This window comes from Pan troglodytes, chromosome 17 (genome assembly GCF_028858775.2).
Source record: "Pan troglodytes isolate AG18354 chromosome 17, NHGRI_mPanTro3-v2.0_pri, whole genome shotgun sequence".
In the NCBI taxonomy this organism is placed as follows: domain Eukaryota; kingdom Metazoa; phylum Chordata; class Mammalia; order Primates; family Hominidae; genus Pan; species Pan troglodytes.
Window position 1 is genome coordinate 60699735 of NC_072415.2, and position 21867 is coordinate 60721601.

At 46.6% G+C, this 21867-nt stretch overlaps 1 protein-coding gene and 1 long non-coding RNA gene across 6 annotated transcripts in view; one reads left to right on the forward strand and one right to left on the reverse strand.

Moving 5' to 3' along the window:
• The window catches only part of MAPK4 (mitogen-activated protein kinase 4), a 171641-nt gene that overhangs the window by 74462 nt on the left and 75312 nt on the right, over window positions 1–21867 (forward strand). Inside the window, exon 1 of one of the 5 annotated variants that reach the window (XM_016933719.4) lies at window positions 15563–15730. The exons of the other annotated variants lie outside the window; for them this stretch is intronic. The gene's annotated coding sequence lies outside the window, so the exon portion shown is untranslated. Of the gene's footprint in view, window positions 1–15562; window positions 15731–21867 lie in introns of those variants that run through there. 5 annotated transcript variants of the gene reach the window in all.
• On the reverse strand, window positions 12679–20753 carry LOC104003153 (uncharacterized). Its single transcript, XR_675699.5, has 4 exons — window positions 20678–20753; window positions 17560–17686; window positions 17080–17227; window positions 12679–12907 (listed from the first exon to the last, which is right to left on the reverse strand). It is a non-coding gene; the product is annotated as an uncharacterized LOC104003153 (long non-coding RNA).

Here is a 21867-nt window from a genome sequence, read left to right on the forward strand (position 1 = left end):
GTGGGGATCAACTGTCATCCATTTTTAAATTTCCCCATAGGCATAAGAGGTGTTTTTGTAGATCATGGAAGAAATTCTGTGATCTGAAACAGCCAGGCTCAGCTTTTAATTAGGGAGCCAGGGAACAACTAGGAACCAGGAATTACCAAGGATGAAAATATATTGGTTTAATATCCAAATAATATTATTCCCATTATACCAATGTGCTTCAGTGTTTCTGTTCTAAATTCTTAAGGCCTACAATCATGGGTCGTTTTGCTATCTCCTCCTTCTGTGTAATTAGACTCAAGCCACACCAGGTCTTACACACTCCAGAGCAGTGGTGCTCAATCCTGACTGCACCTTAGAATCAGCGGGGTTGTTCTTAGACATCCCTATGCTCAGTTGGCGCTCCAGACCAATCAACTGAGACTCTCCAGGGGAAGGATCCTGGCATCCATATTTGTCAAACTCCTCAGGTGATTCCAGAGTGCAGCCAAGGCTAAGCATGAGCTATTTGAGGGCAGCGTATCTGTCTTACTAATCGTTGTATCTCCAGGGCTTCCTATGGTGCTTGGCACAGAGTGGGTTTTCAGTTAACATCAGTGCCTCCTGTCAATATCTCCTCATGGATGTCAAATGACTTCAACCAACAGGATTCTGAAACCAAACCCAGAGCCCGTCTCTCTTCCAAGTTTTCCTTCTCAGCATTTGCATCCCCATATATCTAGTAGTATGAGCCAGAAATTTAGGATTCAACTTCAATGCCCCCTATCACCCCCAACATTCGGGCCCTTTACTGTGCTTGATGATTTGACATGCTGAATCTCTCTCATATCTATGCATTCATTTCTATACCCACCAGCACCACCCAAATACTATCCAAGTATCCAAATTCAAGATACTATCATCAATCCCCTCAACTACCTTAAAAGCTCCCAAGCTGGGCTATCTCTGTAGCCTAGTCCAGCCAATCCATTCTCTACACTGTAGTCAGAATCATCCCTAAAAATGCAAATATGATCTTGTGATCTACTGATTAAAACATCTCAGTGACTTTCTGTTGTTAGGAGACCAAACTCCTTAATGTGATCTGCAAGACTCCGTGGTCTGGTTCACTAGGCCCTGGTCCATAAGATCCCATGCCTGGTCCATAAGACCCTCATGATTATTCAACAAGGCCCCTGCAGTCTGGTCCACAGACCCCCATGGTCTGGTCCACGGGTGCTTATGGTCTAGTTCATAAGGTCCCTATGGCTTGGTCCTCTAGGCCCCATGGTTCGGTCCACAAGCCTCCATGGTTCACAAAGGCCCCAGGATGTGACCCCAAAGGCCCATGGCCTGGTCCACTATAGTCCATGGTGTGGTCCACTAGGCCTTGATGGCCTGGTCCACATGGTCACATGGTCTAATCTACTCTCTCAGACTCAATTCACTCCACTCCCTGCCTTATTCTTTGCACTCCAGCCTCTCTTGCACTTACACTTCCTTGCATTCTATGCTGCCTTCAGGCTTGGGGCCTTTGCACACCCATTTCCTTCTATCTGGAGCACTTTCTCCCTCTCCCTCCTTGCTGAGTTAATTTCTGCTTATTCTTCAGTTCTCAGCTTAAGGACCCCTAACTCAGTGACACCTTCTCAGGTCCTGGCCCCAAATCCCTTCAATACGTGCTCTCGCAACGTCAGGGTCACTTCCTTGTAAGTTCTTATCTCCATCTGCAGCTCAACTTCCATTTCTGTGATTATTTGATCAATATCTCTCTGTCCCACCTGATTGAAGCCCCAAGAGGGCAGGGGCTATGTCTGACTGTTCATTTTATCCCCAGTTCCGAGCAAAGGGCAGGGCAGCTAGGAAGTGCTTGGTAAGTATCTGTGGACTGAATACCTGCATGTTTTGCAGAATAGTTCCAAACCTCTTTAGTCTTGCTGCTCTGTAACCAGGTGACTCCTCCTGACCCCTCTTCTCTTAGGCAGGGGCTGCCTCTCCTGCATGAGACCCATGGGGTGACTCCTCACAGCCCCATTACATAAAATGTTCCACATGACATGTCTGCTTTGCCCTATTTTCAGCAACCTCCTAAAGATCTATTAATATCCATATCCATCATTTGCTTTTCTATGGGAACCCTTCAATGTTTCTTAATCTCCCCTGAACTTTCCTAAAGCTGTGTTTTTAGGGTCTTCATGTACATCCTTGATTCCTCCTGGCCCACAAGGATCTTCAGGAGTTACTCTTTTTCACTTTGGACGCTGCATCATAGTGTCTTATGTCACTCAGATGCTTTTGCGTATTGGTGTTTGTGGTCTCACGGTAATCTCAGGGGTGGCTGGGTGGAGTATGTGAGATCATCTCTGTTCACGATGAGAACATAAGGCCCAGAATCGATTTCCCAACTCCTGTCACAGGCTCCTGCTTGCTTCTGTTCCCTAATCTTAAAACCACTTAGAAACAAAATCCTGCATCCAAACCTCGGTTTCTTTGAGTCTTCCCAAAGCACTGGTGAGAACACTGGACGGGAGCTCAGTTACCTGGTTTCATGCCCTTCTAAGACATCTCCCATCTCTGGGTCTCACTTCCCTGACTTTGCAAAATGAGAAGTTTGGACCAGATTATTGAGGATCCCTCAGTGACAACAGTGATAATAATAATCATGGCAATAATAGTAATAATATTAGCTAACTTTTATTGAGCGCATAGCATGGGTCAGGCAGTAAGTATTTTACATGTATTAGTTCATTTTTTAATTCTTTAATTCCATCTACAAGCAAACAAAGTAGAGATCTTTGTGGCCCCATTTGACACATGTTGAAGGTCAGGTATAGTGAAGTTCAGCAACTTGCCCAAAGCCACTGAGCCAGGAAATGGCAGAGCCAGAATTTGAACCAAAGAACCCTGACTCAAAACCCCTCACTCTTAACCAGCTAAAGTAAAGGACAGGGGATGGGCTTTGGAGTCAGACAGATGTTTAAGGCTTGACTCTGCCACTTGTCAGCAGTGTGGCCCCAGCCAGGCTACTTCTATGCACCTGTTTCCCCATATGTAAAATAGGAATAATGCCTGCACAGGGGTGTATTTGTGTGCTGGGGTTGCTGTGACAGAATACCACAGTCTGGGTGAGTTAACCAACAGACACGTATTTTCTCACAGTTCTGGAGGCTTGAAGTCCAAGATCACAGTGTTGGTGGGTTGGTTCCCCTGGAGGTCTCTCTCCCTGGCTTGCACATGGCCACCTTCTCACTGTGTCCTCACGTGATTGCCCCTCAGTCTGTGTGTGGCCTACGTCCTAACCTCCTTTCTTATAAGGACATCTGTCATATTAGATTGGGGCCTACCCCGATGACTTCATTTTACCTTAAGAACCTCTTTAAAGACCCTGTCTCCAAATACAATCACATTCTGAGTTACTAGGGGTTAGGGCTTCAGCGTATGAATTTGGAGGATACCAGTCAGTCTAACAAGTGGGTTTTGTGCACCTTAAGGGCATCATGCATGTAAAGTTCCTGACTTGGTTAATGCTGGGTCCTTCCCCTCTCTCCACTGGTTCTAACTTCATATCCATTGCTCTATTCCTGGCTAATGTTGAGATGCGATGCTAGGTTGGCAACATGCGAGTGAGCATTGGGTGGAATCTGTCTGTTTGGCAGCTATTTCTAGAGTGGAAAAAATCTCTGCCTCATTTTAGATTGCTTATGGCATGGTTTACAGTCCTAGATTTAACATTGGAGGCCTTGAAGTCTTAGAAAAATATTATGATAAATCACAATCCTTCAAACAAGCATGACATATTTTATCCAAGGACGTGAGCTTGCCTTTCAAAAGTGAATTTATCCTTCTGCCTGAGTAAGGCAGCACGTCTTTCCCCTTGCAGCTGAATAGCTGAGGCATCAGCACTTTTAATACAAACAACAACAGGCATCCTGGAGTTGCCAAGAGCCGCTGCACCCTGAAGGTTTCCGTATTTACTGCCGGGTGTCACTTTCTCTTCTGGGAGACCACCTATCCAAAGTCACAGCAGGTTAGAGGTGAACGACCCAAGAGGAGCCAAGGGAGTTGAAACCTAAGTCAGCCCTGTTGCATTAATGCAGTTGTTCTAGCATGGAGAAATGAACGTGAAAAGAAATGTGGGAGTCTTTTCGGAGAGAGATGAAGTTCTGGAAGGAATAACTGAGAGTCAGTAGCAGCAGCAGCATCAGCAGCATCCTAATCCTATTAGCAGCTGCTGTTGACGGAGTGGCTGCTCCCTGCCAGGCACTAAGCAGTGTCCTTGTGTACATGATCTCCAGCCTCTATATTGCCCTGAGAAGTGGATTTGATTATCCTGTTCTTCAGACGGGGAACTGAGACTCAGCAGTATTAAACCACCTGCCCAAGGTGCTATGCTAGGAAACAGCAGAGCCAGGGTTCCAAGCCAGGTCTGCTTATCTGCAGGCCTCCACAGAGGAGGAAGGCCTTATATGGGCACAACCTGGGAATGTCATGTAGGTGACCAGGCAGATGGGGGAGAGCAGCTGCCTCCTAAGTCAAGAGGGAGCGCCCTGGTACCCCAGGCTCAAAATGGCCTTGCTGTTTCAGAAACCTGGGGAATGGAGAAAAACACAGCTAAACCTTGGCCTGTGGGTGGAAGTGAGCAGCCTTGAAGACATAAAGTAATTCCCTAAGGGCTGGTGCCAAGCTGGATGACTGGAAATGGGAGTGAACCAAGAAAGCAGAAATCTTTAAACCTGAGCCAAATTAGTTAAGTTCTGAGACAGAAATCTGTCATCTGCCTTTTCTCTATGTAGTTTGCATCCTGAAAAAACCCTTTTCCATGGTGTTCACTGAGTGGGCTCTGAGAGTTTGGTATTTTGTTAAGGGAGGTGGGGGTAAATGAGAAAAAGCTGTAATCTTAGTGTTGAACCACTTTTATGGTTCAGTATAAATGTTGCAAAATTATATATGGTCATTGTAGAAAATTTAGGAGAAAATGCAGAAAATTATAAAGGAAAAAAATTCTGTAATCTACCACTCACAGATAATAAGCAAAATGTTAAAAGATGACCCTTCTAGTCTTTTTGCCATACAATTAAAACATAAAAGGGATTAGACTATGCACCATTTAGTAACATTTTATCACTTAGCGCCACATCATGCACGTTTTCCGATGTCTTTAAATGGCCTTTTCAAATGTAACTTTTCTTCCCCATCAGGTGATGTATCATAATTTAATTAGTCCTTCCTTGTTGGACGATTGGGATGATTAAGAGTTTGTTCCCTTGATTAGCTCGCCTGGTAGAATATTCCATTAGGAACCTGGAACAGTGGGACAGGCGTCTATCTTGAGAAATCTATGCTATTTATATACTCTTTGCTCGTTAATACTTGTCTCTATTAGCAACTAACCACAGGTCTGAACTGGCGTCTGATATTTATAGCCACCTCACTTTCTTTTGTTCTCCTAATGGAATTGTCACAAACCTTTTATTCTACAAGGGAACATTAGAGCAAGATATTCATCTCAGGAACTGTGAGCATAGACCAGTGTTATTTATATATATCTACACACATACGTGATCTTTATATAGACAGACAGGAGCAAAAGGGCACACAGCAAAAACAACCACACTAGCAGTAGAAGAGTCCCTTCCTGTCAACAATGAAGCATTTGGAAGGAAATCAGAGGCATACAACCAAATAGGCTTTTTACCCCCTTGGGGGCCATATCAACAGCATGGCTATTCAGGGGCCATGCTCTGTCACCTTGAGGTCATGCCAAAGAAACTTGGACTTATACACAGATCTTAATTGGCTCTTGTCCCCAGGACATTCTTCTTGTTTACAAAAAAAAAAAAAAAAAAAAAAATTATATGGATGCCCTTACCAAAAGAGCAGGGATTGTGGCTATTTTCTTTTTTTATCTTTCTTTTCTTTTCTTTTGTTTTCTTTTCTTTTCTTTTCTTTTTTTTTGACAGTCTTGCTCTGTCACCCAGGCTGGAGTGTGCAGTGGCACGATCTCAGCTCTCACTGAAACCGCTGCATCCTGGGTTCAAGCGATTTTCTTGCCTCAGCCTCCCAAGTAGCTGGGATTACAGGTGTGCGCCACCACACCTGGCTAATTTTTGTATTTTTAGTAGAGATGGGGTTTCACCATGTTGGCCAGGCTGGTCTCGAACTCCTGACCTCAGGTGATCCACCCGCCTTGGCCTACCAAAGTGCTGGGATTACAGGCATGAGCCACCGCACCCAGCCAGTTATGGCTATTTTCATCTTTCATCCCTTCTGTTGGCTTAAACACACACACACACACACACACACACACTGATGCGTTAGTGCCTGCGCAGTCAGGGAAGGAGAGGAAGGGACAACTTAGAGACTGGAGCAGGCTTCCATGAAGGTACCTAGAAAAATAAGGAAAAGGCTGATGTCCTATAGCAAACAAAGATTATTTGCAAATTCACAAATCAGTGTTTTTGTCTTTTAAATCTGCTTTTGCCAAAGATGATTATTTGTCAATGTCAGAAGATCCGCATCAGCTGTCACCTGGAAAAAAAAAGGGGAGAGTTGAGTGAGAAGTCCTGTTTGTGACCCATGAAGCCAGGCTCCATTCTTTGTCTTCTCACTGGCTCACTGAAGATCTGAAGGAGCCACATTCCACATAGAAATCCCCATAAAGCGTTCCTCTGAAACACAGAATATAAAAAGAGGGCTGGGCGATTATCAGTAGTTGGTTCTAATCTCAGCCTGTCACTAAATCCTGATGGGATTTGGACAAGTTTCCCTACCTTTCTTGGGTCTCAGTTTTCTTATCTGTAGGGAAGTTCATACAGGTTTGTAGATTTTAAATTGTGTTTAAAGGTGCTTTGGTGTTTTATAGATACTTGATTTGAACTTTTTAAAAAATCTATATCTTTTTTAAAATTATAATCCAAATAACACACTCTGTTCTATAGATGTTCGATTTGAACTTCAAAAAATATATATACTTTTATCTTTTTAAAAATTGTAACCAAAATAACACTCAAATATGTTATTTATCAAATTTCAACATACTGAAACCCTCAATATGCCAATTTGATTTTTAGCTGTCCACAGTTTATTCTGCCATCTCTTTTTAACTTAAAAATAACTTGAGATTATCAATATGAACTGTTTAAAAAAAGTTATTGTACCATTTGCTGTAACTTATCTGTTAGGATTTCTCAATAAAATGCTAGTAAACAACATTTAGAAATAAACTAGATAATTATTACATAAGAATCAGGTTCAATGTTCTCATTGTCTTTATAACTAAATAGTTAAAACTTATACTAAAAGTAAAGTAAATTTATGCTAAATAGCATAATTCTGTATCTGTCTTGTAAGTGTTCAATAACTGTTAGAAGTTCTCCTCATATGTACTTGGTTTCCTGTAAGGGTTTGTATTTTACAAAAGCCTTCTGTGGCAACATTACTTCCGAAAGCCCTTTAGACCTGACATTCTATATAACTTACATTTTTACATGTAAAACAAAATATGTTTGTGGCCCTGTAAATATAACAGTATATATTAATGACCATTAATGGTTTTAGTAAAAGTCAGGGGATTGTAATTAAAATAAGTCAATGATAACCACTTTAAAAGAAGTCTAAGCAATATCCCAATTAATGAAACTCCCCTAAATGAATTCTAATTAATAATTTGGGGCAAATTATTTTCCCCACAGTTTAGCTGCTGTTTGCTTGTCAGTTGAAATGTATTATTGTATATTTGGGAAGAGGAAATTGACTTGAAGATTGGGAAGTCCAGCCCATGCTCCAGAGCTGAAGAATTCCACCCCAGGGGATTTTAGGAAATGGGTTTCGGGTGATGGTTCAATTGATCATTCTAAATTAAATTACTAAGTATGCTTCATATTTGGTTTAGAAAAACTGCTGGTGTATGCATTTTGCCCTTCTTCCTTTATCTTATTTTATGAAACAACCACCCCAATATAGTTAGTGAAGAAAAACTCTGAGAAATTGCCTAAACTCAAGTAATAAGGCCTATGAGGATGCTGTTTTCAGGAGCAACTTTGCCCTGTAATATAAACACAGGGAAGCATGAGTTGAACAACCCCTGCAGGGTGTTAACCACAGGGGGACCATCTGGCCTTTGAACACTGCATGTGGAACCTGATAGAATATTTCTTGTTCAGATATGCCACAGGTCAGATCTCATGGCCCAGCATCACTGAACCCCTGCAAAAGTAAAGGTAAACAAATGAGGAACTGCCATTCTATCCAGGGACGCCAGTGTCACCAAAGAGGCAAGTGTTGGCCAGGCTGGTCTCAAACTCCTGACCTCAGGTAATCCGCCCACCTTGGCCTCCCAAAACGCTGGGATTATAGGCATAAGCCACCGCAACTGTCCTGCAGCATATTTGATTTTGATAGTAATTCAGACTTTTAAAAGTGCTAGTGTTGATTATCCTTTTGGTGCTTTATTCGTTAACTTTCATTTCTCCACCCATCAACTTTTAGCAGCAGCTCTCAACTCAATATGAGAATATACTTGTTTTCCTTCCCTTGTTCTTTCCTCTACCTCCCCAATATTTTTTCCACTGTATTTTTTCTTCACATTGTCAAAGTTGATGACATTTACATGTTGTTTGTGACATGTTTACCTACAGATTGATTCTCGAAGTTGAAAACCAGTAAGCAGCATTTATATTATGAATTTATTTAAAAACAATTCCCAGCCAGGCACAGTGGCTCACACCTGTAATCCCAGCACTTTGGGAGGCTGAGGCAGGCGGATCACTCAAGGTCAGGAGTTTGAGACCAGCCTGGCCAACATGGTGAAACCCCGTCTCTACTAAAAATGCAAACATTAGCCAGGCATGGCATGGTGGTGCACACTTGTAATCCCAGCTACTCTACTTGGGAGGCTAAGGCGGGAGGATCACTTGAACCTGGGAAGCAGAGGTTGCAGCGAGTCGAGGTCGCGCCACTGCGCTCCAGCTTGTGTAATGGAATGAAACTCCATCTCTAAATAAAATAAAATAAATTCCCTCCTCACTAATTCTCATCCCATATCTTCTTGTCCAGTGCGACTCAGAACACTGTACCCTCAGAACTGCCACTTGAGGCTTAAGAGGATGGAGATGGGAGGGAGAAGGAACCGCCTGCTTTTTTACACACAGAGGTCTGGGTGGTGGAAGGAGGCTTCAGTAGTTTCATGCAAGCCTCAAGTAATCCCATGGTTTTAGCCCCTCCCACCTGCCGGTCTTGGCTCTTGTTGACCTCAGTCTAGGGCCTCTCCAAATATCCATGGGGCTGACGGCATCCTCCACGGCTGCCCCCTGCCCCTACCCTCACCTCACTGTGCAGTCTGGGCCAAGACAATTGAATTCTTTGCCTTTCAGAAATGTCTTAACATCCCTTGTCCTCTGACTGTTCCCGTCCTGTTCTCTTCATCATTATGGGGTTATATTGATGAAAAGATCCCCTTACTATCAACTTTAATGCCCTCTCGGTGGAAAGGGAGATGAATGCCTGCAGATCCGCATCTTAGGAGAAATCTGAGTTGCCTCCCCTTCTCTTTGCAGCTGCTTTCCCGTTGGACTTGAGTCCAAGAAGGTTTGAGATTTCTGCACTGAAAAGGATACTTTGCTTAGATAACTTTTCATTTGGTTGGGAGAGGGAAGGGGGAAACAACATGATAGGTAAAATAATGTTCACCTTTGGTTGCCTTGGTAAGAGCTTCCCCCTGTAAATAACACCTGGGGAGGTTGAGGGAGACAGGAGAGCAGCTGACAAGAAGACTGAGGGTCAGGGGATGGGAGGGTAATCACCAGATTGGAACCACTGAGTGGCAAGGATCCGCTAGCTGGCTGGGGACAAAGTCACACTTGCCATTGGTATCTGGAGGGCCCCAAGCCTGTTCAGTCATGCAGCAAAATCCTCAGGAGTTCCTAGAGCAGGGAGAACAGACACAGGGAAGGAACTGCTTTCCTTACCTTATCCTTTACCCACTGCTCCAAAGGGCTCCTTTCCCCTCCCTCTTCCTTTCTCTCCAAGCCCTGGAAATGGCCTCTGCAATGTCATTTTTAATGTGCTGAAAGCCATTCCCCCCATCGCCAAAATAGCCAAAGTGATGCCTAACATTTATAACCAGGATGTAGATTTTCATTCCATAGAGATAAAGCTTAACATAAAAATCCCCTGGGAAAGGGAACCTGGTATCTTAGTAGAAAATGGCTGAGCTCAAATCCTCAATGTGAGTGCTAACAGGGAAGAGTATGAGTGTTTGAAAAGCAGGAAGAGAGGGCACCGCAGAGAAAGAAAAGGAACAGCAAGCGACCTTGGAACCAGGCCGATAGATGTTTTTTCACCATTTGCATAAGACGTGCTATTCCCCCATCATCCCACCCACTCCCACCTCCATCCTCTTCTAGAAGCTGCCACATGGCTATTCTAAGGGGACACTGCTCAAACTTGGCAGTGGAGAATAATGGATGGGATGGGGATTCGCAGGCAAGAGCCATCTAGAGGGAAGGTGAGGGAGAGCAGAAGGAGAGGCCTGCAGGCCAGGGAGTGGGTGGCTGGGAGAGAGTGGCAGGGAGAACTGGTGGAAGGCGGGATATGGCGAAAGACACACTCAGAGGCAAGGGAGCTTTCTGCTGAACATCTACAGCACTGGGATTAAAGATGAGAGGTGAATGCCAATGCGCCATCCATAGGAGAGATGAATGCCAATGCGCCATCCATAGTGGCCTTAGAAATAACAGCTGGGGTTAAAGATGAGAGGTGAATGCCAACGCGCTGTCCATAGTGGCCTTAGAAATGACAGCTGCGATTAAAGATAAGAGGTGAACGCCAACGTGCTGTCCATAGTGGCTTTAGAAATGACAGCACCATGAGCTCTCAAAATTAGCAGAGATGATTTTGCTGTGTTCAGACTGGAGGAGAGATGGGCATATGAGAATCAATGCATGAACGTGTGTGATTATTAGACACTCTACACAGTGACAGCCATTTCATACCAACAGTGGAAGCCACAGTTATCTTATTTTAATTTTTTTTTCTACAATGAGCCTACTTATGGGATTCCTGTTCTTACCTCAAAAGGAAACAGAGCCAGAGAAGGGCAGTCCCTTGTCAAGGGGTGCATGGCAAGCCAATGGGAATTTAATTGTGTCACTCATTACACGGGCCTTATGGTCAGGACAGCTCTTAGTAGGTGTCCTGGGGCATTTAATTCACTCAGGCAGCAGAGCCTAATGGTTGAGGGCATGGCATCTGAGGGTGGAAGGCTGGGGTTTGGGGCCCAGCTCTGCCACTTTCCAGATGGGTGTGTTTGGGCAAGTTCCTTAACCAGTGCATACCTCAGTTTTCCCATGTGTAAGGTGGAGGTAATAATGGCATGTTCCTAGGTTAGATGAAGTACATTGTTTCCTGTTATTACTGTCTAGTTTGGGAGGTAAATGGGATCTATGTGATTATTTCAGCAATCTTTTGTGTGGTATTTTTACTTTTCACACTGATTTCATAGCTGTTGCTTTTAACTCTTACAAAAACCCTGTGGGATAAAAATGGAAGGCATCAATTCCAGCTAACAGGCGAGGAAACTGAGGCTCAACATCACAGCATCTGTAAGTGGCAGAGGTCAGACTTGAGCTCAGAGTTGGTGTTTTTGTTTGTTTGTTTGTTTGTTTGTTTGTTTGTTTTTAAGCCAGAGGTTCTCAACTGTACTCCCTGCTAGAGTCACCTCCCCTTAGAGATTCCCCTTCCCCTCTCCAGCCAAGGCTGTCCCTGAAGCTCTTCCTCCACGGGCCTTTGCCTTCTCCCATCGTTTTCCAGCAACTCACATAGGCATCTTTACTTTTTTTAGTGGCGCACTACAAGGGTCACTTACCCTTGGCTGTTTTCTGGTGGTCAGAGTGACTTCGTCCTATTCTGTCCCTGGGTCCTCTGTGCCCTGGAAGCACACCTGGAGCTGGCCATCCCGAGTGAGGGATCCCACTGGGAGCACGGAATGGAACAGAGTGGCACCAAGCCTGGACCCCCTGAGCATAGACAAAGTGGAACTGCAGAGGGACGGGGGCTGCAAAGACTTTCAACAGGGCCTGCAATGATCTCTGTCCCCAGGGCTCCAGCGAACCCAACCAGGAAGCTTCTGTGTCCTCACAGGACAGATAATGATGACCCCCCTTGCTCAAGCTTTCTCAGAGGGGAGCACAATAGGTCCTCCCCATCTGGCCCCACTTCTTTCCTCAACTTGATTTTTCTACCTGTGGCCTCCCATGGCCCAGCAGAATCTATCTCTCTAGCCGTCTCTCTATTCCTCCAGCAACAGACTTCTCGAGGTCATGGTATGGACCCTTGCCCACCTCCTGGATAGCCTCTACTCACTCTTCAATTTAAATGTCACTTCTTCAGGGAGCCTGCTGTTTCTCCCCGAAGTAATGGTCCCCTTGCTACCTCCGTCCTGTACTTTTCCATCATATACTTATCACAGTTGTGATCATCTGCAGTCACAATTTTTTGCCATTATTTGCATCACATCTGCCCCTCCACCCCCAGACTGTAAGTTCCATGGGGCCCAGGACTGGATCCTCATTGCCTGGTACATAGTGATGCTCTATAAATATTACATGAAAGTATTAAATATTCAATAATGCTACATGCAAGTGCTTTGGACAGTGAAAGTTGCTTTGCAAATGTGTTTTCATCTTGATTTTATTGCTATCCATGGGGTTACCAAACAATAAAAGAACTGTCTGTGGCAGCTGAGGCTTCCAGAAGAATCAGGCAAAATGATTCGTAAGGAGAATTTATTGAAAATGGTCTGTAAGCTACACAATGTCTTGTGGTGTGGCTGCTCCTGAGGGAGGGAAGTTGAGAAGCGAGCCTGAGGATATAACTTGTACTCAGTTTTGGTAAACAACCCAGATTCAGCGTCTTGAGTTTGTCAGTGCGATGATCTGAAAGCCTGGAAAAGAAAAAGAAATGAACACCCGAGGGAGGGGCATGCAGTTGCTGTCCAGGTTTTCTTCTAAGCTGGTCTTCCTACTGTGTCATTTGAAGCCTTGCCTGTGTATGATGCCTGAGAGAGCGTGTGCTGTTACCAGAATTTTACCGTCGGCTCAATCCCTTCTCCACTCCCAGCTTCTTTCGATGCCACTGAACTCTCACACCCCTATTTAGTTTATTCCTTTTTCCACACCTCGTTCAGCTCCTTCCTGACCTCCCCATCTTCTGTCCTTTGCCACAGTTCCTGCCTGCTGTGCCATTGTAGTCTGTGAGCCCAGCCTGGTCTTCAGTGCTCAACCATTCATTCCACATGTTCCTCTTAAGCCTCTGCTGTCATTCTAGAGAGCTAACCCATGGTTCCCCCAGCAAATCCCACCCTTCAGGGAAGGGCACCTTTATGACTCACTTCCCCCAAGCACCTCTTCCAAACACTTGCCACTCTCAAGTCCCTAGGCCCATTCCCACCCCTGCATCATCTTTTATTCATCAACTTTTTATTGAGCATATACTTACTACATGCCAGAAACCATACATGGTTGGAGGTATAAGGGTAAATCTAGACACCATGCTTTTGCTCTTGGGATTCCCAGTATGATGGGAAGAAAGACCCAGAGAGAGAGAGAGAGAGAGAGTCCCATGAGATAAGCACTGTGGCTGTGTGTGTTGTGCTCTGTGAACTGGAAGGATGTTAGCTCTGAAGGTGTCAGGGTAACATTTCAGCACAGCATGAGAAGGGTTGCTCCAGGCAAACAGAGAGGACAGTGTCACAAGCAGGTGGACCTGCGTGTGTGGAGAATGTGGTGAATCAGGGAAGATCACCCCATTCTGTGTGGCTGTGGTGTGGGGGGCAGCCTCTGGAGAGTGGGGAAGACAGGTGCAGGCATGACCGTGGGGGCTGTGTGAGGAGCTTGTGTGTGAGGAACCTGTGGGGCAGTGGAGAGCTATTCAAAAAAGCTTTTTAACAGAATGAAATGAATAGATATGTTTTAGGAATAATTGAGGAAAGGAAGACTGATTGCAGGGGATGCAGGAGGGCGGCAGAGAGAGCATTGCCGGGTTTATTCTGAACATATTCATTGAGGGATGCCACAGATCCTACAGTGCTCTCTGCTGCAGGAAAGCAAAAGTGAATGGTTCTCACACCCAGCTGCTGCAGGGGACAAAAGCTAGAGGTGGCATGATGTAGCATCTAGGTATTTAGAGATGTCCAGGACCTACCCTAAAGCAGTGTGGATGAAAGGGGACAGGCTGCAGCATCGCCACGATAAGGCTTTACCTCCCTGCTTTACTGTAGCCTCACCCCTGCCCTCGCTATGCTTGCCCTGGGAGGTGGCCTCATGGGGGCAGGTCAGCAAGACTGTCCCAGGCCTTACTCCCAGCCACCTTTGCTGACAACTCAAAGGAAGGTAGAGAGAACCTTAGGTCCTTGGAGCCTGGATGAGGGTAGACTTGAAGCTGGGATTCTACGCCTCTCTGCAATTATGTCAAAGAAAAGACAAAATGATCCACAGGGTGAAAAGAGATCACTCTCAAAGGCGATTTGTTTTGCTTTTTGTTTTATGTGAGAGAAACACTTGCCTTATAAAACTAAACCTAGGGATGGGGGTAGGCCCTGGGTGCCAATCTTCCATCCCAACCCCAGTGATCTGATCCCCTAGGGGCCCTCGGCTCAGTCCCGTGTGAGACCCACTTGAGTTGCTCTTCAGGCTTTCTGAGGCTAGGCCCCTTGAGGTGTCCTCAGACTCTGTCTACCCACTCCCACACTTGGGATCCTAATTTGCAATTCAGGCCGTTGAAACTGATTCAGAACGAAAAACAATTGACATCACTCCTTGAAAAAAGAAAATGATTTTGTCATTGGCAATATAAAAAGGCCTAGTTCTAAAAGCAATCTGCCTTCCACCCAGAAGGTTTGCACTGGACAGGTGAGGGTTCTGTCCCCTCCTGCCACGCTGAGTGACAACATCCTCACTTGGTTTCCTCCAGGTGGGAAGTGACCAACACAGGAGAGGCAGCTCCTCCTGCCTATGCTGACCTGATCCAGCCCCACCTCTCCCTGTCCAGCCTTTACCTCTTCGTGTGTGTTCCGTAAGGAAGCTCTGTGCATGATGCGTATAAGTTGACCACCTTAAGTACTTTTCTGAGCCCCAAGTTGCTCTGGCCCATGCATTGGGTTAAAGGCAATATCTATCAAGTACTCTTCCTCCCAAAGGGTAGCTTGGAAGTAGGACTGTATATAAGCCTGCGGGGTGGCTGAGATCTTCCCCAGGCAGCCCCTGCCCAAACCCATTGACTTCCTCTTGTTCCCAGCACATAAGGACCCCGGGTCATAGCAAGAAGACAGAGCCTGGTTTCTGCTGGTTCTTGAGAACTCATGAAACCCTGAGGTTCATTTATCTGGAGTGTGTAGAGGCAAAGGAATGCTTTAGTGCGTCACCATCCAGCCCGCTGCAGGCCAAATATCCAAGTGTGTTGGCTGGGGCCCCAGCCCTGATCTGGGTTCCCAGTGAAATAACTACACTGTGCAGGTTAAATCCAGTTCCTGTCCTGGACTCCCAGTGCCTGGAAGAACTGTAGAGATCTTGGCTACTGGCAGGATTGCATTTGTCAAGCTAATGTGCTGCTGCTGTTGTCAAGGTTGCAGTATTTTCTGCATTGAGGACTATATCAAGTGTATGTCCAAGGCTCCCAGGCAGTGAGAATAGTCCGTCTCTGTGTCCTGAGTGCTAATCACGGCAAAGCAACTCAAAAAGAAGGCAGGCAGCTGCCTCTGGGGCTGGAGGTAAGGTCTTCTCTCTTGACATCCTTCTGCCCATTGCCCCCTTTCCACTACCCCCTCCCTTTCTCTCTCCTCTTTTCCTCTCCCTAGCTCCTCCTGTTTGTCCCTGCTCCCCTAGCCTGGGCCTGCACCCTGGCTCATATCATCAGGATCCTGAGTGTTTTGTTTCCCACCGATGCATGTGGGCATGAGACTGTCCACTTTCCTGTGATTTATTCACTGTCTTGGTTACACCTGAACAGAGGCATCTTTTGTGGCTGGCCTTAAGGGGGCTTGGCTCTCCAATCTCACACTAGAATGAATTGATGTTTTCCTCACCCAGCAAACACTGACTGGGCCCCAGTGGAGGCCAAGTGCTGTACTAGGCACCAGTCCTGCACTTCCTCACCAGGACAGGGCTAATTCTCAGTCCCCTCCTGCCATCGCTTCCTGAGGGCAGCCTGGCTCCAGCTCTGTTCTAGTGAAGGGAGAGGATTCTGATTTGGAATGCTGGTAGCTGCTGCCACATGGTCGATATGTGACTCTTTCTTTCCTGATAGAAAGTTATTACTTAATTATTTGAGGAGGAGGAGCTGGTTCTTTGCAGTTGGCCAAACCTGGCCATGCACGGGCCTTTGCTGGCTGGATCAGGTTCCCCTTCCTCACCTGACGTAGGATGCCCTGTAAGGTTAGCCCGAGGCCCAAGAAATGCCAAAATGGGTTGGGCCTGCTCCAAAAACAGGAGTGACCTTGGAAGAGTCCTTTCCTCTTTCTGGATTTCAGTTGCCTGGGTTCCTGCTGTAATTAGTATGAACTGACTAATGCCTGAAGGCTGGATGGTCACCTTTTTCAGCATGAAATCAAACCAGCAAGGAATGCAGGTGCTGCTGGGGAGACTGGGGTTCCCGTTGAGGCTCTTGTTCTTTGTCTCATCTGAGAGCTTACAGTGGATTCCCCACTGCCCATCTCCCTGGATCCATGAGCTCCATTGCTTTCTTATCCACTCCCCACCCAGGCGGTGGAGCCTCATGCCTTGTCATCTCCCTCCAGGGAGCTCTTCACCTGGAGGCTGACCAGTTCTCTCCCTCTCTCACCATGTGTACTGTGATCCAGTGGCCTCCCACGGGCCCTGACCATCAAGACTAAGAGGGTTGTGGGTGTGTGGAATGCGCTATGGGCCTGCAGGACATTCATTGTTCCTAGGAGATCAATGCGCTCCCTGGTATTTCTCCTGCTAGAACAAGGAGCAAAGTGCAAAAGCAAGTGTACAACCACGTTTCCTCTCCAGCACTCATGTCCCTACAATGTTATCTCTGTGGCATGTGGGTCTGACTCTCAGGGTTTCATAATCTTTCCATGAAGGAGGCACTCACAGAGGAGGGCAGCGGACACATGGCGGCAGTCAGGAAGTTAGAACCGAGGGAATGGTGTCACCATAATGGACTTGGTTAGCCAGTTGGCAATTCATTGTAGATTCATTCCTTGATACCCCACACCGCAGGCTGGATGTCTTTGTGTGTCCTGGAAGAGAAGATAGAAATAATTTAGCCTGATGCTCCCCCTAGTCTCCATTCCCAACTCTCACAGAAAAGAAACTCAAAACACATGTGCAGTGGTTTCACCTCTTCCCGTGTGAAGGCCACCCTACTATTGGAGGCATGTTGAGACTTGCCCAAGGCAGGAGAAGGGGTCACACTACCAGCCCCTACAGCCCACTTAATTCACGATGGGTGCTGTTCACTTTGGTATAATTGGGTTGTGGTCATGACTGTACTTATTTTTGGAAGCACATCTGTATTGCCAGCCTGATTGTTCTTCTCTCATGAGTAAGTGGGCAGTGTTGTTATTCCCACCTCACAGAGATGAGACTTCTTGCTGGAGTGCTCACAGGCAGCGGCAGGACCAGAATCCAGGCCTCCTGGCTCCCTGGCTTTCCTGGACTCTGACAGCCCCGTATGGTCCAGGGATTGTTGACCTGACCTGTCAAAATAGATTTCTGTCACCAGAAAACAGGGAGATGCAATCGCTGGGAGAGGGATCACTTTTTTCTGCTTTAGGAATGATTTCTTGTTGCCTCTGAGCAAAACCCCTGCAAATGATTAGCCTCCCCAGGAATAGTAGGAGGTAGCCATGCCTATGTGTCAGCTGGATAAAGAGCTGATGCACCTGGGTAAGAGGCAGGCTGGGCTGGGTGGAAGGAAGTCAAGAACTCTGAAATTTAAAGGGACTGAATCTAGGATTTAAATCAGATAAGACTTGTGAAATTCTCATGTCTGGTTGGTATCCCTCGGGGGGTAGAAAGAAGTCAGTATTAGAAATTTGAATTTGTAAACTATGGTCTGGAGTATGGAGCTTCTGAGAATGCATTTGCACTGCTCAGATATTAATATTGATGCAGTAGGTTAGGAATTAGGTGCTGAGAATAGAGCGATGCACATGATGAGTTCCTGCCCTCACTGCACTTCCAGTCAAACATCAAACACAGCAGTTAAAACTGAAACAGAGAGAAAAGTGACATAAAAGGGCTAAGAGGGGGACACAGCCTGAACAGATAAGCTAGTCTGGGAAGGGAAAGGAGACATCAGGGAAGGCTTCCTGGAGGAAGGGACATTAGACCTAAAGGATGAATAAGAATTAGTGGCTGTGTATGGATTACACCTGTAATCCCAGTACCTTGGGAGGTTGAGGCAGGAAGATTGCTTGAGCCCAGGAGTTCGAGACCAGCCTGGGTAACATGATGAAACCTATGTCTACAAAAGTTTTAAAAAAGAAAAACCTAGCTGGACACAGTGGCATGCACCTGTAGTCCTGGCTACTCAGGAGGCTAAGGCAGGAGGATCTCTTAAGCCCACGAGTTTGAGGCTGCACTGAGCTATGATGTCACCACTGCACATCAGCCTGGGTGACAGAGCAAGACCCTAGTCTCAAAAAATAAAAAAAAAAAGAACCAGGCGAAGAGAAGGTGGGCAGTTTCCCTAACAAAAGGAACAGGTTTTCCTGACAAAAGGAACAGCAAGTGTGAAGGCCCAGAGGTAAGGGAAATGTGACATTATCTATAAGCTGAAAGATACCTTTTATGGCTGGTGAGTACAGTTCAGCGAGACTGGAGATCAGAGGCTAGAGACAGTGAGAAAGGATGTCAGTTCCCAAGATGAGTTAAGGAAGCAAGGTAAATCCTTCTCCAAGAAACTGGGAAAATTAGAAAAACAGAAGCAAGCACTCAAGGATGCTCAAGAGTGCTCTGTAACAGGAAGCCCCATGGGAGATGACAGAGTTCACTGGTGTTGGAACCACGCCTAGTTTAGAACCCAGGCTCTACCTTCTAGGGTGTGATCTTGAGGAAGTCATTTCAACTCTCTGCAAAATGGAAGGAAGCGGAGGAGAATGGGCACCTGCAGGGCACCTACTGTGCACCACGCACTGTGCTGAGTTGATTAATCTACTGAGAATAGTTCCACCTACCTCACAGTGTAACTAATGAAACTTCAACTTAAACGTTGTTGAATGTGTATGACTATGCCCAGCACCTAGGAGGCCCTCAATAAAGGCTAGCACAGTTGGACTGTGTGCCTGGGGAACAAGGCAGGGCTTGGTGCCAGAGACAAAGAAAGATCCCGTTAGCAATGGGAGCGTGAGGTCAGAGTCAAGGCCACCGATGCACATGGGCTCCGCCTGAGTGCCAGCTCCAGGTGCTTGGCAGAGGCTCTCAGGAGTGCTGTTTTAGAAGGACTTTGATTCTCCTGGCTCATCAGGAGAGAGTCATGACTGATTATCAATGTCTGCCATAGGCACAAAATGGAGTGAAGTAGTATATACGGCACACATCTGCCATTGCTGGTCGAAAGCAAGATAATACGGACTCCTGTGGCTACAAGCCAAGGATCTTTGAGCATCCCTGCCATGGGCTAACCCTGCAGGTAGAAAGTAAGTGGTCCCATTTATGGGTCCCAAAATTTGGCAGGAAAACTCAGGTCTGAACACTGAGCTGCCAGAGGACTTTCTGCATTCCCATGATGGCTTATTAAATGTGGGCTCACAGAGTTATCTCCCAATTCAGGGAAGGCACAGTGGCCTGCAGGCACCATTCAATAAGTACTGAAGCCAGTGTGGGAGAATTAAAGATGCAGGCTCTGCCTCTCCTCTGAGAAGCTCAGATCTGGCTGGGATCACTTCCCTTCAGAACACAGCCCAAACAAAGCAAGCCCCAAATAGGGCCTCACCTTATTTAGCCACTGAAGTCATAATTGCACTGATTTAGATTTTGAAAGAGGCCACCATCTTCTGCTATCTCAGATCTCCTTCCTTTAAAAAGAGAAGTTTCCCCTTGAATCTACAAGGGTCAAAGGTTGCAGGAGTCGTTTAAAATCAGAAGGATTTACACACCTGCTACACATGCCCCCTGGCACACTTGTGGACCAGAAGCTGGACTCAGCCTTCAGCCTGGGCAGGGGCCTTTGTGCAGCTGGTGCTATGCCCACGGCCACCGGCTCCCAGACTTCCCACGCAGGGACCCAGATGCTCCCCTTCCCCAGCTTTGCTGATGTGGTGCTGGAGTTCCGACGAGGCAGCCGGAATTTCTCTCCGTGCTATTTTAGTATCGCTGAGAGGCATGGGAAGGCTTTGTTCTCCCTGGCTGGTTACGTAATTTTCAAAAGGAAAACAGAGCAAAGCCCGAACGCTCCTGGAGTTTGCTCTTTGGGGAGGAGGGAACTCCCCACCCAGCATCTGATGTTCCTTCTGCAAACTTCTCTTCCCTCCCTCAATTCTTTCCTCTAACCACCCCACCTCAGGGAGGTGAAGATAACAGGGTCCCCTCCTGTTTCTTTCTCAGCAGTGTCCCCACAGGCGTGTTCTTTAGAAAACCGTATTGAGGGAAACACAACCCAGGGTGGGTGGCATCACTGCCTCCCAGGGACCTTAAGATGTTTGCAGTCACCACAGGCTCACACGTCCCAGGGGGAGAAGGCTCACCTGAGGCCCATCATGGGCAGCAGAGCCTGTCAGTGGTTCCTCTGCTTGAGATGTATTTATTTTAGACTAAGCTGGGCTTTTGGCTCGGGTCGGTTGGTGTCCTGCTGGCTGGTGTTTGTGAAGGGTCATCCCAGGTCCTGGGCTGGGAGTGGTGCTGGGCATGAGAGAGGAACAGGCATAGGGACTGTAGCCCAAGGTTGGCATCATGGGCGGCACCATTAGGAGCAGCCATCTGCCCATATATCAGGGTTTCTGCAAAGGAAAATGAGTTCCTGAGCATGCACAGGTCACTCCACACGAACCACTGCAGCCTGCACTCCTCTGGGGTGGAGGGAGCAGCGCTTAATTTCAAAAGCCGGAAAGCCAGGGACCCCTAATTCCTGGGGGTCCCCCTGCCGCCGCTGAGAGTAAGACCCGGCTGAGTCTCAATGGTAAAGATCAGCAATTACACAGCAGTTCTTAACTCGGTGAGGAAACACCTCTGGTCATTATGCTTTTGGGGGCCTGTGTGGCCTCCTCCCTTGAACCCCTGCTTTTTAGCCCCTACTCACTCTGGAGGGATTTAAAAAACTTTCTTTTCTGGGCCTCAGGGATGCTTTTTAAATTTATCTTTCCATGTGGGTTGTACTGTGTCATAACCAAAATCTTACTGCAAACATGGAGCCATTCCTGTGTCCACTGATATTTATTTATTGAATCCCTCTCTATATGCCAGACACTGCCCTAGACCCTGGGTTACATCAGTGAAAACAGACAGGTAAGGTTCCCCTCCTCCCCAGAATTCTATCTGACTCTGGAATCTAATGAGATCCATGCCAGGTGAGACCCAGGACCCCAGACTCAAGGAGGGCTTTTCAAGGCCTCTTCTCTATTTTAGAAAGTCAAGAACTGCAGATCTCCAAGTCCTTCCTCTCCATTAGTTAGCTATCGCTGTATAACAAATGTCCCAACATTTATTGGCTTAAAAACAACATTTATTATCACGCAGCTCCTGAGAGTCAAGAATCTGGGCATGGTTTAGTTGGTGCCTCTGACTCGAGGTGTCCTGAGATGTCCATCAAGCTGTTGGCGGGGCTGTAGTCCACTCAGGGCTCAACTCAGGGAAGGGTTGCTTCCAAGCTCACTCACACGGTGGCCAGCAGGTCCATTTCTGAGAACTCACACGGATCCCCCCATAGGGCTGCCTCAAG